The sequence below is a fragment of the Buteo buteo genome, chromosome 16 (genome assembly GCF_964188355.1).
Source record: "Buteo buteo chromosome 16, bButBut1.hap1.1, whole genome shotgun sequence".
NCBI lineage: Eukaryota > Metazoa > Chordata > Aves > Accipitriformes > Accipitridae > Buteo > Buteo buteo.
In genome coordinates, this window is record NC_134186.1 from 30201830 (window position 1) to 30215934 (window position 14105).

The window sequence follows — 14105 nt, forward strand, 5'->3', positions numbered from 1 at the left end:
GTCATGCTGAAGGTTTCTCTGCCCTGCGTCCTTATTCAATTCCCACTCCCCCAAACAATCCCTTTTTCCTAGCCTGGTGCAAGGCTCTGGGAGCTGGATCACTGGCAGCAAGGGGGTTATAGCTATAATTTTTACAAGGGGGGAAGGATTTGACACTGTGACTCTGTTGATGAAAAGGATCCTTTTTTATTTTCTCTGTGTAGAAATCAGGACTCGGACATCAGGCCAGTAAAAATAGCAAGTGACTCTGCATGTGTGTGTCATATTCTAGAGCAGGATGGATAACGGCCCAAGGGACTGCCCTGTTCTGCTCCAGCCCAGCCTGAAGGAGGGCATTGAATGGCCTCTGTGTTCAGGCAACACACCAAAACCCTGTGCGTAACTGGCAGCGTGTCTCCTGGCCGCAAGCGCCAGCTCCCAGAGCTGTTCCTCACGTGCACCTCGCTGTATAGCGAGAATATCTCTCATTTCTCTTATGGCTTTTCCAGGCTTGAAGGCATTTGTGACAGAGCTGGGAGACTCACCAAAAGGCTGCCACCGGTGGGGCAGGATGGGCTAGCGGCTGGGGATGGAGAAGGTGTAAGGATTCCTGCTGTCCCTGCTGCTTCACGCAGTGATGTTAAAGCTCTGATTTGAGGGCACAGCAAAGTGTTCTTTATGGTGGGACTTCAAGGAAAAAAAGCTGATTGGCTCAGGGCTGTCACATCCACACTTGAAAGGTGGTGGTGTCTTTATGCAGAGCACCCATAGCAGAACTGCTTCGTCCAGAAGCTTTAAAGCTATCTGGTCCGACCATCAGCTGCCATGTTTACACTGACAACACACTAATAATACCTGGGTGGTCCTTGTTAGACCCCAATAGGTATCAGTCATTTATTGCCAGCTGTAGCCATATAGATAGGTAAGAGATCGGCCTTTGCCGTCATGACTGCTTTGAGCTAATCACTCAAGTGCCTTAACTGTTCGTTAAACAATTGCTTTAATGTGTAATTATACTGTGACCTCACCTCATATTAATACTGTGCAATCCTTACAAGCTAGCCTCAGCAGTCGTAGTTTGTTACTGCTTTTACAGGAGACCTGTAAAGCCTAACAGATAAATTTGGCAAGACGATTGATTTTCCACTAGTGGCTAGTGCTGGCCCAAATGGAGTTGAAATGCTTCCAGGAAAGATGACTGGGTGGTATAGCTGGTCCCTCACCAACCCTCAGGAGGAGCAGAAGGAGTTTTATTTGTAAATGGACTCTGCCATGTTGACTGGTTCATAAGCAAGGCAGAGGTGTTGAGATCGATGGGACATTTCCACCACCTCCTCCTAAAGGAAGGGCATTTTTGGTCACTCCCTGAAACGCTGATTCATTTGCCTGGCAGAAAGTCAGGCATGTAGCAGGACAGTCAGTGTGCCAAGAGCTTTTTCTCCATCAGAGAAAAGCTTGTTATTAGGCTGGGGGCCATGGTTAGCTTCAGTTCTTCTCCAGCATGGTCATCTTGGAAGTTTCTGGAGTTGCAGCAAGATGTAGAATACAACTGGTAAATCAGAACCAAGAAATACTTATCTCCTTGCATAAGAAGGTCACGCCATTGTATCTTTCCCCAAAGAAAGGGAGAGGGCAGCAGCCTGTCTCCCTCTGCCTATAACAGTGAGTAGCTGTTTCACTCTGCTCCCTACTCCCTTTCCAAATATCTGCCTGCAGCAGTCGGGGCTTGGGGAAACTAACGCATCAATAATTTTCATTTCCTGCTGTAAATCTTGCCCTGGGGTTTTTGCTGGGAGGGTGGGGCAGAAGATTTGAGGGAGGAGATTCATCTGTTGAAAATCACGTTTAATGTTTAAGGCTTTTCCAGCCTTCTTAGGCTAATCACAACATTCGTTGCCATCTCTTCCCACCCCATTTTGTGCTTCCTACTCATATCCTGTCTGTATATTTTTGGCCACTTGCTAACAATTCATTTGAGCTCAGACTTGGCACATGGGAGCTCAGCTCTGAGTGTCACTGCAGGAAAATAAACTGATATCCGTTTAACCAGCTCAGTGACCTGGTGGCAACCATGCTCCTAGAGATGTGGCAGGGTTCAGGTCAGCTTTTGGTGCGGCAGGGGATGGGTGTGTTTCTTATAGGGTGTATTTAGCCCCTCAAAATGCACCTGGGGCTCTGACCAGGCATCTTGCCTTTGATGCAGGCAACAGCCACATCTCCTAAGCTCTGCGAGCACAGAGGGTGAGCGGGGTCTTGTTCAGGGGCTGCTGCTGGGTTCCTCAACCTTCTTATCCTAGATTGCCCTGAGATGCCAGCTCGTGTGATGGGAACTGGAGCAGGAGCACAGGCAGCCAGAACTGGGCCCAGCCCACACGACAGAAGTAAATGCCCGTGCTGGCAGACCATGGTTTGCTGCTGGAGAGACTTTGCTGATATATCGCTGGGCTCCTGTCTCAGGGCACTGGCACCGTCTGCGGATGGAGCTTGGATGAACAAGGCTATATCATCCACCTGGCTTAGGGGAGTGGGCTGTGCTGCTGAGAGTGGGAATAAGCAAAAAATGTCCATGCAGCAGCACCTGGACATTTTTTAGTAGTAGTCTAATCTAGCTTTTTTCTTTCTGTTGTTGGTATTTTCATATATATGTTATGGTAGATAAAATTCTGTATGGAAGATTGTGATTTATCACTTCCCAGTCATCTCTGAAGGGCAGAAATGGGAGTTCATCAAAATGTGCTTTTGCTGCCAGTCATTTATTTGTTTTACCTGCAAAACGCTTAGATTTTTGGATTCCCAGAGAGTCCCCATAGGAACCGTAATGCTGATTGCTGATGCAAAGCATGTTCTGTTGCAAAATATTTAACGAAACTTTCACGCCCAGCTGAGGATAGCCCTGCCCTGCCTTTGGATTCAGAAGACAAGATAGACAGTCACAGAAAACAGCAAGGGGAGGAGAACCAGGTGTTACTCTCAAAAACTCTATGCAGGAAACTTGCTCATTTCTTAAGACACAAACTGCATATCAGAGATGAGATTTCAGCTCACCGGTGTGACCTGTGTCTCCTTCAGCACATCCTTTAGACTCTGCAGGGCTCTGCTCCCATCAGTGAAAGGGCACTAGAAAAACTTACAACTTCACAAAGAGGAATACATGAACGACTACAAGGGGATGAGCTACTGTGGCTTGGAGAAGAAGTGCAATGCAGGTGCCTAAGATGGAAAGAGGAGCGGATTGTCCATCAAGGGAAGCACAGCAGTCAGTGCCTGGCATTCCCACAGGAATGGACACAAGTGCAGCTGATCCAAATGGGCTCGTTCATTGCCTACTCACTTTAACTTCTTTTTAAGCAACTCATCTTGCTGTCCTGTGTGTGGCTCTTGACTGAGCTGTAGCATTTGGAGTCTTCTGTCAGCAAAGTCTGCTAGAGAGATTCCTTATATTAACCCTTAGGGATGCTGTTAGATACAGCAATCTTATTCTGGTAGTTCCCCTCTCCTGCTTTTAAACTCCTGCTTGATTTTCACTCTGAAACCTGGGCTAAAGATGAGCAAATGGTCCTGATTCTCTCCTAGCAACTTGCACTGTACTGTGACACGTTACAGTCTTGGTTCCAGGAGCAGCTTCAAGCTTCAGCACTTCCCACCTTCCTGCTGTCCCTGGCCACCACCTCATCCCCAGCAACAGCATGTGGGAGCACTGCAACCCAGAGCAGGAACCAATGGCGCTTGAACACCATTCCCCCCACCTACATTTTTTTAACTTGCTGGTTTATTTTCCAGCCAGATCAGCTCCAGAATCTGACTCACAGTCCAGCCCCACAAGCCCTTCTGCTGACGAAGGAACATCACAGGAACGCAAGTGGCTGGGAATGGCTCAAGCCGGCATCGCTGCCAACTGTGGAGCCTCCCCCTGCATGCATGCAGGTAAACCCTGGGCTTTTACAGCATGATCATCTGTCATCTGGGTTGATATCCAATGTTTGGGCTTTCAGTAAAGCTACCAAGCTCTGTGGATGAGGCCAGCAGGAGGGATTTTTGCAGCATGAACAGCCAGTTACACAGTAACAAGAACAGTCCCATGAGACAGGTTCCAAAACCAAAAAAATATGTTCCCTTTGCCCTTTGTTTCATTTAGAATAGAAGGATGTGTGAGGCTGGGTTTATCAAAAGAATTTAAATGCCAGTTTCTAATCTTACGGTGCAGAAATGTTTTAACAACCTTGCTGCAAAAAAATTAATCTCCTGCAAAAGCAAGGAGGAAAAAGCACAGTTGGTGCCTGCAGCAGAGGCCTGGGACAGGAGTCTGTGAGGGCAGCCTGTTAGCTGGGCTAGGAGAAACCAGGAGTGATTACAGGGCTGGGAAGGGGAGAGAAGAGTTTCCTGCAATGTCTTAAAGAGGAAAGGTTTCACTAGCCATTCCTGCATGCCCCCAGGGGCTTGGCACAGGGATTTCCAGTCCCAAAAAGCTAAAGCTCTGCAGGGGGACATGAAGGAGACACTTTCTGCTGTGGGAACCTCAGCACCATGGAGCAGATTGTCCAGAGAGGCTGTGCCATATCCATTCTTGGAGATTTTCAAGAACAGGCTGAGTAAAGCCCTGTGCAACCTGTTCTGATTTCAGAGCTGACCCTGCTTTGGGTTGGCCTAGAGACCTCCTGAGGTCCCTTCTGGCCTGAATGACCCTCTGACCCTCGAAGGGGAGAGGGGGAAGGAGCAAGAAAGCTCTCTTATGCCAGGTGGGCAAGCTGTGTTTGCAAGGGTTGGGGGACTTGGAGGATGGCACACAGTTGTGCCAAGACAGGCCATGTGTATTCTCCTGCAGCCAAAGACAGAGGCAGGGGTGGTGTTTACCACAACCTGTGGTTTAAAACCAGTGAGCTCTCCTCACTGGCCTGACTGTCTTTAGGGTATGCTGATCCTTGAAGGAGCCACAGGTTTATGGGTCACCTCTAGAGCAAGGAAAGGTTTGCAGAAGCAGGGTCGTGTCTCAGTGTGCACACTGAAGGACCTGGCACGCTCTGGGAAGGTCATTTTGAAGGAAGGAGCAGGTGGCCCCCAGAGCACAGGAATACACTTGGTTTTGAGAGGGACAGGGAGCCTCTGACTGAACAGAGAAACCAAAGTCATTTATCCTCCACCTCAGCAAATACCAGCTTTCCTGACAGCAGAGACACAACCCTGGTGGCCAGCCCTCCTGCACAGTTTTCCCTCAACTGTAGATAAATATACATACATGTCATTTTTAGCCCTTTCAGTAATTCCCCTTCCTGGCCTGGCTTTGGTGGGGACGCACCCCTCCTGCCCACAGCTGTCTGTGAGAGGATGTTGCCAACCTTTCATGAAGATGCTCTTTCAGCATATGCAGCCCTGGTGCATCTTGGCTGGTGGGGCTCACTTGGGCTACAACAAAGTGCTATTCCTGGTGCTCCCCAGCCAGGTCCTCCTCAGTCCTGCCCTGTGGGACTAACTGTTGGCAAGAGATTAGTGTAAGCCTACTGCTAAGCTGGATGTCATGAGCTAACCAAGTTCCCTTTTAGCTCAGGTTGTTGGGGGACAGGATTCTGAGACAAGAGGACCTGAGTGCCAGTCACCCATGTGGCACTGAAGCGGAGCGTGGCCTCTGTGAGCAGCATCTTGGCAGCTACATGCACTTGTCTTGGCAAGGACCGATCATGTTGGAATTAGGATCATACACCGTGCTGTAGGGAAAATGCCAGGGACTGCCGAGGGTGGTGACAGCCCAGATCTCTCTTGCAGTCTTCTCCACTGCTTTAGATCGTTCTTCTAACCTTTGACCGTTTGCTTACAAGGTCTTGGCAGGCAGGGAGCAGAGAGCAGGAGTGTCTCTGGGATTGTGCCAGGTGTGGAGCAGATGTTCTGGGGACCTGTCTGGTCTAGTTTGCATGTGACTGTGGCTTGTTTCTTCCAGCCACCCTCAGTCCTCACTTCCTAGGCTGTGATTAACTTTGCACAATGTTTCCTTCCACTGAGCAGTCACTGGGGCTGGAGAAGATCTCTTCTCTTCCCTTCCACCCTCCCTTTTGGCTCAGAGGAGCCAGAGACAGTTACCTGGTCATGGGATAGTCCATCACCTCTCCCATCACTCGTGCTCAGTTCCTGCTCAGGTGGCAGGTTAGGAGCACACACATGGCTGTAGCACATGTGGATGCCCAGAAGAGAGGACAAGAACAGGACAGGCACACAGGGAGCTACTCTGCAAAGTTTCCTAGCCTCCAGCAGTGGGATTTAAGAGCTCTTGGTACCCTTCTTCATCCCTGAATTTGTCCAACTGCATTTGGCCAACCTGCATAAACTTTTGACATCCTGAATGGCCTGTGGCAAGACGCTCTGCTGCTCAGCTCTGCATGGTGTGCTCAGCCATCTCCTTTTGTTTATGCCGCACTTGCCAGCTGCCAGTTTCATGGGATGCCCCCCAGCTCTGTTATCAGTAAACAGCTGTTCTCTTATTCACTGTCTCCATGCCATGGGCAGTATCGCAGATCTTGAGGAGAGCAGCACCTCAGCTGTCTCTCTTCCAAGCTGAAGAGTATTGGAAGTTTCATAACTTAAGTCACATATACGGGAGCCCTTCCTTCTTTATTTTTAAGCTCAGAGCAGATGCAACAGCGTAGAGGAGCAGTGGGAAAAGGGTGCTTCCATGTCAAGAGGATTGCTCAGGCAGCTGATGGCCCGACCACGCCTAGGGTGTTACCTGCTCATACTGGCAAAGACCAACAATGAGCAGAACTCTGGTACATTTACTCTCAATTTATGCTGTGGAACCTGCTCCTGCCTAGTTTAGCACAGCAGCTCATTTGACTGAGCTGCAGCTTTTCTGGCTTTTTTTTTTTTCAGCTGGCGAAACTTTATCAACTTTTTCTTCAAGCAGTAGCAGCTCACAGCAACAAACCTGACAGTCCTACAGATCTACAGTTAACCCTGATAACCTTTCATGTCACACTTACTCTCTTGCCCTGCCCCTTCTATTGCAAAAAAGGGGGGGGAAAAATCCAACCCAACATTTTCTGCATGTTACTCACATGCAGCCTACTGTGGCTTCATTTGAATACCTGGGTGGAGTGTGCATGCATCTGGATGGTGGACTGGACCCACCCTTCACCAGCTTGGGTTCTCTGCTATTGAAACTCTGTAGGGCCACCTGGAGAATGCTGACTTACACTGTTTGGGCATCAGCCCTTTGACTTCAGTGGGGCAAATTGCTCTCTCTGTAGCTCAGATGTACTACTCTCCTCCTGCAACTTAGAAGTGTTTGTGTTCTCAGTTGTTGGAAAAACAGAGGTGAATCGGCAATGCACCTGCCTGTGTGGTCAGGTATCAAGCCCATCTGGAGATCATCTAGAGATGGTAGCATTCAAGTGCCTGGTGGTACAAGACTCCTTCCCCCACCAACCTGAGGGACCTGACTCTTCTCATGTGGATCTGAGCATGGATCAAGCCTGCTGAAGTCCATCTAATTCCAATCAGAGGGTTTGCTTGGGTGCGGTCTGGGACACACTCTGCATCACAGAAGTCCTGCCTGTGTCAGATATTAAGGGCTGGAGTCTCAGCAAGGGACAATTTGCAAAACTCTATTGTGATCAGTGTACATCGACTGAGGAGCCATCCCCTACTACCTAACCTTACACCAGGCAAGCAATATCCACACCTGCACAGGCTACTCGGATACATGTTATTCCTCTTCCTTTTTCAAGGAGTTTTGAAAGTCCCATATCTCAACCTAGAAGCAATGCCAAGAGCATCAGGCACTGAAAACAAGATGAACTGCCTTGCTGTGTGAAAGTCAGTGTTACAGATTAACCTGTGGGAATGGCCAGAGACAAGTCCATTCACTTCTTCCCCAGAGGAAAGCATGAATATCTTTCTAGGGAACAGAAAGGTTTTAATTAGTGCTCCCTTCTGCATAAAGCCTGGCTCTCCTACTCTGTCTCCTTAGATGAACACAGCTATAATTAAGAGGCAGCAGTGTCAGGAATGAGAGCAGGCTCCAGCCTGTGATTTATTAAGGGATGTCGTGGGTGCAATTACCTTTCTCTCTCCTCCTTTCCCCAGTGTTTTTATAAAGTGAATTTACTGATGAAAGGAGTGTCTCAGGCTCAGGCAAATGGACGCCTATGTGTTTATCTGCAGCACAGACAGCAAAGGCAGACCCACTGCTTTTTCCTCCATCCAGTTACCACTGAAAGCCCCAAACCTGACTTGGAGGATTTTGTGTCCACAAGTCACAATCCTGGCCTAAGCCCCAACCCTCTGTGACCGCCTGTGGGCAACGTCTGGACCAAGGGCAGCACCCACCAGTGCCTTCCTTATTGCCAACCATCTCCTGCCAGCCGTGGTAGGATAGGAATTGACCCCAAAGGAGTCCTGTTGGTGGTAATGAGGAGTGAGCAGCAGACTAGGACAAGCCACTTGCATTGTCCACAACAATGAGGTGGGTCAGGGTTTGTGTTTTGCTTTGTACTTGCTGGTGTGGGAATCTGATGGAGCTCATGGCTTTGGGTGGCAGCTCTAGTTCTCCTGGCAGACAACACCTCTAACACATGAAGAGGTTAGAACTATCTTGGGTCCCAGATAGTTCCTACTTCTGGTCATCTTCAGCGAGAGGAAAGTTACGTGTAAATAGTCTGGGGGAGGGTGATGTTGACTTGGACTGTGCCTGTTCACTTGATCTTAATCGCTGTCCTGCCAGCGGCAGTATTTCCCTTTCTGAATTACTCAGCGATGGTGAGCATTACTGCTGGGTCGCTGAACTTTGGTTTATTGCCATTCAGATGGTCTACACTTTACCTTTGTAGGATATAAATCTGGACAGGTTGAGACTGATAAGACGGGGGAAAAAAAAAGAAAAGAAAAAGGAAGCAGGAAGAACAAAATTCAAACAAGTTCTAATTATGAAAAGCTTTTAGGGGCCAGTACCCCAACTGGAAACCAAAAAAAGGAAAGCATTCACTTGCCCTTTCTAAGGTGGTGTTGAAAGACCTCAGCCCACCAAATGTAGAGTATTACTACTCCACCAGCCATCGGAAGAGCTGCCTTCACCTAGGGCAAGGCTAGGTTGGAGGCCTGTGAGCCATGAGGGCTCATCTGTGGCCCATCACGACAGCGAGGGCTGTTGCAAAATCCTATCTGCTGCCCCTTCCTGCCCTGGGTCTTGGTGCCCATTGCCCTGGCAGTGCTCAGCTCTTCCATCCCAGCTGAAATGCCTGAGAGAAGCCATGGCAGTGTATTGGGGAGTGGGAAAGGAGGTGAATAGGTGGGCTAATGCCTCAGCAGGTGAAGACCCAACTGTGGTCTGGATGTAGGAATGTGCCCCTGGCACCTGAGCTGAGGATTTCTGGCACATGAGATATGTTTGCCCATCTCAACAGGGTAAGGAAAACCTTTGTGGGAGATGCTTGTGAGCAGCGTTGATTTGTGACCCTCCTCTGTAGGCAGTGATGGATGGAAAGGGCATGGAGCATTCTGAGCAGCCCCTAGCTGCCACACCAGCCGGGGGCTGCACCTTGCCCCCTGATCTGACGTGGAGCAGCCCAGCCTCTGCTATCAGCCTCTTGCCTTGTGCAGATGTGAGGGTCCCCCTGATTCAACTGTGCCTGTAGGAAAAGTCACCTTCGGGCTTCGCTTGGTGCTTCAAACCAAATCAGGGCCAAAGTAGCTTGTCTGACCACTTCAGTCACTGTTCCAGGGCAGCTGAGCAGGCAGAGCCTGTGACTCCCCACCTTTGGCTTCCTCTTCCCATGGGTTGGGAAGCTTTTGGTCTTCTCCCTCAGCAGAACCTCAGTGGCAGTGAGCACATTGCAGTAATGCCCTTGGGAGCATTTGGGGAATGGAAACAAGGGCTGAGCTCTCCTGGAGAATTGCAGTGCAGGTGAATGGGGAAGATCTCCAAACCGGTCCAGCACTCAGATACACACCCTTCCCTGCCTTCTTAATTGCAATTCCTCCCGATTTATCTGGATTACCAGGAAATAAAAGTACCAGGGCTTTTTTTGGTTACCCCCCACCCCAGCATCACGTGTTTCAAGTTTGCAGGCAGCGCTGTCGCCAGCCCAGGAGAAAGGAAGCCTCTTGCTGCCTTGGGAAAGGACGAGCTCTCGCGTTATGCGCAGAGGTGGCCTAGTTCATGTGGGAACAGCACAATAACACCAATGCATGGGATCGGCTCTCTCCGGGATCCCCTTCGACTCCTTCTTGACAGTGATTTGATGCAGGGGAACTAAATATTGTAGGGATGGGTGACAGCATCATCTTCCCTGAGCTTGGCATTTCAAACCCGCTGCAAGCAGACAGAGTTGCTGTTCACAGCCTCCCAGCTACAGGAAAATCCTTAATGCTCCTCTCTGCTGTAACCCTGACAGATGAAAAGCTGTGTAGGCTTGTGGGCAGATGGAGATCTGGGAGACAAATTGTGACCTTGGGCCTCCTGGCCTCCTTGGATCCCATCTCCCGTGTCACTTAGGCATTGTACAGTGCCTAGCACCATTTCTGATGGTGCAAGGACTCTTCTATAACACAGCTGGATAAGCAGGGAGGGTTTCTGAAGGTACCACCCTTCCCCTCCCTTCAAGTGGGAGGCTTAAATACCTCCTGGGCAGGTAGGTGGGTATTTTTCTGAGCACCTGCCGAACCTTGGCCAAAGCAGGGTGGTTCAGGAGGCCATGCTGCTAGATTCATGTGCTGCTAGATCTGCCCGGTCCTGCATGCGTGCTGCTGTTCCAGGTGGACACCCTACTGCTGATAAAGCTTTACTGCAGTGCAGGAAACTATCTCTGTCACTCTGGGAAGTCTGTGGGCTTTCCCTGGCCCTTCTGCTTGGGGGACACTAGGGAAGGCTTGTAAGGCTTGAGTATTTTTAGAGGGTGATTATTTTATTGCCAATCGCATCAAACTCGTAGGCTAAAGGCCATGCGCTAACATCTGCCCTGGAGTTAAGAGAAGTACTGCTGACTGCTGTTATGTAAAGTAGATAGATATGAGGCCAGACTTCAGCCCCACACAAGGAGAAAACCTCGGAGTCTTCATTAAAACCACAAACCTGACCTGACCTAGCACTTCGAGGGAGACCATGGCATGGAAGAGAGAAAGCAAGCAGAGGTTTGATGGAGACACGGCTCCAAAGCAGCACCCTGGGATCCAGCCGTCTGGGAATAATACTCTGAGGCTCCCTCACACACTCAGGCTTTGTACCTGGACTTATTTTATACGGATGTTTCTCAAGCCCACACAAGCCAACGCGTATATTCTCCCTGTTTCACTCCTTTGTCTACCACAAGGACTGAAACCTCTTGAGTCCTTTAGCGCATTAGGATCTCTTCTGAATCTCTTTCACTTCCAGCCTGAATTATCCCATGATCCTACAAAAAGCACTCTGTTTTCCAGCACATTCAAAGCCATCTCATCAAGGGTCAGATGCTAACAAACATCTGGCAGATTTGGCCCCAAGGCCATCTCCCAGGAGGGTCTCCTCCCCTGGATGTGCGGGACAGCCTGACAAAATGGTGGCTGCTGTTAATATTACCGCAGACAGTGTCTTCTTCGCGATGCACCTGTATGCACACAAGCGAGCTGCTACCTGACTTGGCAAGGTGGTCCGTACAGACCGGGTGCCTGCATCCATGGGACTTGGGCAGATGGAGCCCCAGAAGCAACAATCTGTAGGACCTATTTCACCAGGCGCAGGGCTGGGTTTTGTCACTCTGACTGATGGTGAGTTGTTTGCAGTCAACAAAGGTGGACACTGAAGGAGAGAGTCTGTCTGCCTCCACGATACGGAGCCCGTGGCCCAGAAAACGTCTCCTCCTCATGTTGTGCAGCACCTGGGCTGTTCGCCTCTGTCTTGGTGCCCACCCTCACGTTGGGTGGTGACTGGCAGAGGGGCAGAAAGCCAAGGACTGAAAACTTGTCTTGGCAAACTGCTTTATCACACCAAACAAATGGGTGTGCGTGCATGGACACAGCAGCCGTGCTTCACTGTCTTTCACAGCTGTTCCTTTCCCCGGGACTTCACCAACATCCAGTTCAATGATGCCAGTGCTCAACTTTTTCTCAGGTGCCCGAAAACAGCCCCAGTCCATCTAAGCTCTATCATTGTATGACAAACCCATCCTGCCCTGCTGAGTACAGCAGAGTGGATCCTGTACTGGACTGCCTGCAGGTGCCCGCACGCGATGGAGGGCTGGGATCCAGCCAAAAGAGCACCAGGTCCTCGGCCAGCCTGGCTTCCTAATGCTTTGGTGGCAGAAACCAGCAGTAGGTATGACCCAGGCCGAACCGCAGCAGGGATCAAGCTGTTAGTGTTATCCCAAAGCCCAGTTTAAGGCTTGGTTTTAAACAGGGCGAAGCAATGACCTTTGCCACTCACAGACACGTTACCGCAGTGGATCCCAAGTCCCTCTTCACAGTCCTGTTTTAAAGGGCTCCTTGATTCAATACTGCTGCCTGCCCTTTGTGTGTGAAGCACTAATTTTCCTCCCTGATCAACTGAAAACTCGATCACTCAACTAAACGGAGCTAAGAATGTGCTACTGTGTGTGGCAGTCATGGATGAAACCCTGCGCGGGTCTCTGCCTCAGCCAGCCAGGCTGTTGTGTGTCAGCTGGGGGTTGAGCCTCTTGCTGTCATTTCTTTAACTCAGAAAAAGTCCTTTTTAGGGGCAGATCCCACCAAAGCAGCCCAGCGCTGCAGCTCTCAGACAAGCAACCACCGACAGATCTGATCCCTGTTACAGCACTTGTTTTGTGCAGCATTTCAGAGCAGCCCAGCAACCCAAGTGTTACTCCCCGTTGCCCTAATTACAGCAGGGCAATTGCTGTATTTTACTACTGTGTTGTCTCACAGTTATTTCCAGTATTTAAAAATAACATCAGTCAAATCATTTGTCCCTGAGCCTTGTCCTCGGTGGAGTTTGCACTGGCATTTTCCAGGCAAATAAGTGAAAAGGGACAGGAGAGCTGCGTTCCAACTCGTTAATGCAGAGACAAAAGCTCATGGGGGGCCAGAGCTGTCACACGAGGGAACAGGGCATCTCTAAGCGAGCCTTCCCTCTGTTTTGAAATAGGGTGATGAATCTTGCCAAGGTCACGAGCAGGGAGAGCTCACCCACCGAGAGCAGCAGCTCGCTGAGGTACCTGGTGGGGAACAGCAAAAATTCTCTCCGCAAACGTCCCAAAAGGAGGAAACCCCGAGGTTTGCAAACAAACAACTGCTCAAAACTATCGTCTCCAGGCTTCATTAGGAACAACAAAAAAAAGCCCCGTTCTGTGCCAGACGGACATTTTGCTGCCAAGAAAAGTGCCACCTACTGGGTCTGGCCCGGCGGGGAAATGCAAGAATGGGAAACAAACCCTGAAAACATAACACTGGAAAAATCAAGTTTTTTCACCCTTTTAAAAAAAACCCATAAAACTATGCAGCAACAGTTATCCCAGCCGCAGCCCCCTCTCCAGTCACACTCCTTCCACAGCTGAATCAACTGGACCTTTAAAGCAGAAAAATGTTGGGGGGGGGGGGGGGGCAGAAAGTGAAGTTTTAGGGTTTGCAAGGAGGGACTTACCGGTGCTGAGAAGCCGCTGTTGTCTCCCGCAGTTCCCTCGGCTCCCGTGCGTCCTCTCCCAGTTAGCCGTGCCCTCCTAGTTAAATCCTGCCATTCTCCGGCAGCCAAGCTCCCTCTGCCTCCCTGCGCAGCGCTTTGCCTGCGAGCCTAGTGCCCCTGCCCAAACGATGGAGGAGACACCGAGGCAGAGCCCACCCGGTGCCCCAGCCTGGGGGTCCCCGTGTTGCTGGCTTCCTTCTGCCCTTTCGTCCCGGTGCCGCTCGCCCCAGCTGTCTGAGAGCAGGTGACAGAGGTTTCTTGGCAGAGGAGAGAGGAGGGGAGGGATGTGGAGGCAGCGAGAGGTGGAGCTGGGACCCGGAGCAACAGGTTACTGTATAACTAGGAGCCGGTGGCCTCGGCGAGCCGGCTGCATCCCCGCAAGGCGCCAGGGACAGCTGGGGCCTTCGCCCACTCCTGGTGCAAGGGGACCAAAAGCCGAGCCGAGGTGCTGCCCGGGTGGGACGTGTTAAACTTCAGGTTTCTTTCGCCTGAGAACATTTCGTACCCAAGGGGGAGG

At 50.4% G+C, this 14105-nt stretch overlaps 1 protein-coding gene across 1 annotated transcript in view; it reads right to left on the minus strand.

Moving 5' to 3' along the window:
• EPS8L2 (EPS8 signaling adaptor L2) overlaps positions 1 to 13842 on the minus strand; it is a 66385-nt gene extending 52543 nt beyond the window's left edge. The window contains exon 1 of the mRNA XM_075048487.1: positions 13550 to 13842. The gene's annotated coding sequence lies outside the window, so the exon portion shown is untranslated. The remainder of the gene's footprint in view (positions 1 to 13549) is intronic.
• Positions 13843 to 14105: the final 263 nt, after the last annotated feature.